This window comes from Ornithodoros turicata, chromosome 2 (genome assembly GCF_037126465.1).
Source record: "Ornithodoros turicata isolate Travis chromosome 2, ASM3712646v1, whole genome shotgun sequence".
Classification (NCBI taxonomy): domain Eukaryota; kingdom Metazoa; phylum Arthropoda; class Arachnida; order Ixodida; family Argasidae; genus Ornithodoros; species Ornithodoros turicata.
The window spans coordinates 86,239,191-86,244,207 of NC_088202.1; positions in this window are offsets into that span (position 1 = coordinate 86,239,191).

A 5,017-nucleotide genomic window follows, 5' to 3' on the forward strand; every position below is an offset into this window, starting at 1 on the left:
TGCGTGCTTTCAACGCGGTCCCAACACAACTCTTCCCAAAGTCGTTAACGCGAGCGACATTTTCCCGCCTTGCTTAAAGCTCGCACACTTCGCTCAGCGCGTTTATCCTATACCTGGCTCTTTTTATGGCGTTGATCGTTTCAATGCGGCTTTCAGCCAATAAGGCTTAGCGAACGAGGCGGGGTCAATTTCCCCAACTCCGCCTTTCAATCCCTCCCTGGTGAAGGGAACGGGACTCCTCCCGGTTTTCCCTTCGGAAAGCGACAAGGGATGGAAACCCTAAGGAGGAGCTATCTGCGCGACGTCATGCAATTTCGGTCATATTTCAGTGCGCGGGAAATGATGACGTGCTCGGTTGTTGGGCGTCAAATATAACGCAGGATAATTCGGTGAGGTCTAAAAGATTCGCGTTCCTTTCTCCCCTTTAGGTTGCGCGGGGGAAAACACTCTTTTGGGATAGCAGAAGTCGTCCAAGAGCTTTGTCGTTCATCTAATTTCGCTTCCGCTTTTCGGATTTTGTCCATCGAGGAGGTTCTTGAGGGAAAGAAAAACGAAGACGCTTAATTTAATCTCGCCGTTTGGATCCGGAGAACTTCCTCTTCTCCCGTCAATAGGATTTGTTCCTATTGGATCGATCCGTTTGATCTAATTACCTGGTTTTGTTGTTCCATAACTGAGAGAGACCCCTCTTGCAAGCCATTTCTGAGTAAAATCTTTGCCGTTCGACTATGAGGCTCCCAGATTTTTCATGATTTCACGGGAAGATGTCAGATATGTACCATGTCTTTCACAAATATATCCAACCCCAATTTGACCGAGTTCGCACAAAACAGCACTTGCGTTTTATACAAATGCTATTTTGTGCCAGGTGTATCACTCAGTTGACTCAGTTGACTTGTAAGCCTGCGCAATTAAAAGCAATAGACCCGAAAGAAGAACGTAGACGCGTGCTCTTTAGCAGAGTGTTGGCTGTTTGGGCTGTTCGACAGCGCTTGCCCTCTCAGTCCTATTTCCCATGTAGTTTAAACTTGTAATCCTAAACAATAAAAAGAAAATAAAGAGTAGAATATACTCTATGACGTTATGTTGTATAACATATGTCTTGTGATGTTACAGAAAACAAGAACAGGAGAAAATCAAATCGAGTATATTTCATATATACGCTTTAACAATTTATCGGATGTACATTTTTATCAGGTCACGTTGTCGTGCATTCTTTCCTTCAATGCGATCGTACATCGGAAATTTGCAGCGGTTTCTCCCGTTTGCTTTGTGGCATTCTTGCATTGCTTGATGCGGTCGCATGTACTTTGCCCTGCTGACAGCATCGACTAGATCAGCACACAGGCACCTTTAGACGGTGACGCAATTGCCTCACACTGTATACCACCACCACCGTAGGTGATGTCGCCAACTTTTCGCGAACCCGGTGTTGCAGTCGAACCCGCAAGTTCGGGTTGTTGTGAATTCGGACTTTCGACGTTAGTCAGATTCACGAAGTTTCGAAAAGCTTCCCATACTTGACTTTTTTTATATAGGGTGTTTCAGCTAAGGTGATAAAAAATTATAACTGGCTACGTACTCGCCGGAGGATTGTCGGACTTTCGGCATTTACCTTCTGGTTGCCATCATTGAGGAAGGCGTTGGACAATTTTTAATTGCGGGAAATTTATTTTTTTCAATTGAACTTTGAAAATTGCCAAGCGAACCTTACTTTTTTTTTTACAGAAATATGAAGTCCTCCACGGATAACCACACACCCAACCGAAACTATGCACAGTATCGCAACAGAAATAGTCTTTAAAAAATTGGTAAAAATTCGCCTTTAGCCCCGCCTGCTTGATTGTCGCAAAGAAAAGCGCACAATATTTGCGGGGAGAGGAGGAAGAGTTCCCGCCTCTTGTTTTACCTTTCTTTGCTCCGCGTTGACCTTGATGCTGGTGACAGCCGACTTATCACAAAGAAAACAAAACAAGCGTCTTATCACAAAGGAGCCAAGGCAAATGAAGGCGGGAACACTTTCTCGTCTAGACGCAGATATCGCGCGCGCTTCTCTCGCGAAAATCAGACAGGCGGGGCTAAAGCGTCATTTTTAATAATTTTTTCAACTATTTCTGTTGCGATACTGTGCATAGTTTTTGTTGGGTCTGCGGTTAGCCGTGGAGGACATCATATTTCTGTAAAACAAAAGTGAGGTTCGCTTAGCAATTTTCAAAGTTCAATTGAAAAAAATAAATTTCCCGCGATTAAAAATTGCCCAAAGCCTTCCTCAATGATGGCAAAAGTTTCCAGAAGGTAAATGCCGAAAGTCCGACAATCCTCCGGCGAGTACGTCGCCAGTTTATCACCTTAGGTGAAACACCCTGTATACACGCTGAAGAATACCGTTACATGGTATATTCACCCATGTTACCCATAGAGGGAACTAGCTTCGGAAAGAGTAAACCACCACCACCATGGTGTGTAGGTCCGGCGACGTTTGATTTCGGTTTTCGTTAGCAACTCAGAATATGCTAATTATAAGAAATTAATGGTGAAAACATCGGAATCACTTGGATTAGAAAGAACAGCACTCTAAAAACTGAACTTCACCGCATAGCACGCTCTGCGCCAACCATTGCCACGAATGATAGGGTTATCGTTTCTGATTCGAAGAGAGAGAGAGGCTGGAGAACTTAGAAAGAACTAATTTATTTATTTATTTAAATACCCACAGGGCGTTAGCGTTACAGAGGGGAGGGGGACTTAGAAGAACTTAGAAACACCAAGTGAACGGTGAATGCGGTGAGGGTGTACGTCAGGACCTCACGACCTACATCATGACGACAAATTCGCCATCGACTGTGGCGTTCCTTTATGAGTGACATCATGCGAATCAACCCCGTTAGTTTGAAATCGATTGTTTGGGAATATTTGCCACGCGCATCATAATATGAATACGTCTGTTTGTGCAACGTCATCTTCACGTCTCGCCAGTGGATCGAGCTCGCTTGGAGGCCCTTGTAGTAAGTAGGTATCAGAGAGGTATCAGAGAACGGCCCTGGTAGGTATATTCTTAAGCCACTGCCCGTTCCAGTGACTTTATTATTTTCCAGAGCCGTTTATGGAGAGAGTTTGGCTATTAGATGGAGCCTACTTTAACCCGGCGCGTCATTTGGCTCCATAGGACGGGTGATGCAAAGTACAGTGCCGCCATTTTTAACATGACTTACCTCTTTGATATCAATCCGGACAGCAGCGACTCGGCTTCCACACCGGCCTGTCTGACGTCACGGTAGGCCCCCGTCTCCGGGCGGCAAAAGATCAAAGAATGGCAAAACTCTCCCTATAAACGGCTCTGGTATTTCCCAGGGTTTCCATTTGCCTAACACTATGTCGAATAAACATATAAAACAGCGAGCCTTACCAATAATAATCCAAACATAACAACAGCACGCTGAGGTTCCTCGTGTTATGAAACACATGCTTCCGCTTCAGGGTAGGAGATCGATGCGCATGCGCAATGTCGACCTGCCGAACTTTTTGGAATTCTAACCTTGACATATTCGTGGCGTCACTGTTTAGTAAGGTGCATGCAATGCGACCTCATACCGTTGTCGAACGAGGAAAGGCTCTCAAGCTTCAATTAGCAAAGGCGAGTTAGAAAGGAAGTGAGGTTGAAGGCAACATTTAATTGAGTTTGGGAATGTTGCAGGGAGGCCCACAGCGAAGGGACAAGACGAGACGAGACGAGACTCAAGGTGACTGAGGTGTTCCTATAGCTGTGCACTACTATTTGATTGCACAACCAGAACTATAATAAATTTGCCTAATTGTTGTATTCCTGTATTCCACAGTATGTATATAGCTTTAAGACGTGACCATTAGGCCTTCTGTCCTATTTAGTAAGCTCCTGCAAAACCTGTCAGTACCGTCTTTTAAAATTCTACACGAGTTAAAAGAGTTTAAACATTGTTATGAACACGTGCGCATACTGCACGCCAGTGTATTGAGTGAAACATAATTGATTTTCAGAGTGGCGTATAGCTAGCAGGATGCAGACTGGTGTGAGCGCACTACTCTTTACTTGGACTCTCAGCACAGTAAAAAAATCGAGATAGGCACGTGACACTTATATGCACGTGACCTCTCCCACGCGGTTTCATCGACAGAAATAGGAACCTGCTGTGATGTCGCAGCATTGTTTTTCTTATTCGCACAGCCGATTCGCGCGATGCGACAATTACTCTTTCTGCTGTGAAACTACCATTGCAGATTTACATATCACTTTTAAAACAGATACTGATACTATATAACACGCTGAAGGCCAGCCGATGCTCAGAATGATACCTTTATATACCTTTATCACAACTGATGTGTGAGAAAACCGCGAAGCGCACGCCTTTTTGTCACAATAGCGCAACCGCATAAGGTGTCACAAAAAGACGCACGCTTCCAGTTTTTAAAAAAAATCAGGCGAGAGAAAGATGTCATTCGGGATGATGGTTGGCTAGGAGAGTATTATGTGGTGAATTTCTGTATTAAGAGTGTAGCTTTAAACTGCTACGTACACTCTTAAAGGGAGAATCCACTCGAAAAACATGTTGAAGTAACAGTGCGACATCAATCAATCCATATCGTATGATGTTTCAGTGGGTACAATTTCTCATCCCCAGTTGGCACAGATAATTGGAAAACGGATATTTCCGTTTGAGTGATTCGGCGCTCCTCCACTAAAGAGCGGTCAAGCAACTCTGGGCTTCACCTCACCGGTATTCTTCGCATGCGCCTTTCTGTGGGGTCTGTTCTACCAGTCGCGAGTACTTTCGAATGAAATCGAGGAAGCAGATGACTCGTACATCATTTTGCCTCGTTTGGCACTCGTACGTCATCACTGGCGATGAAAGTCCCCCTTCATCATCCTAAATAAAGTTTTTGTTGTACATCATTCATGTCGCACGAAGAAGTTACCAAGCGCGCGCCCGAAACTAAATAAACAGCCGACGGCCCTCATGCACGAGACTCCTTGTGACGTTAC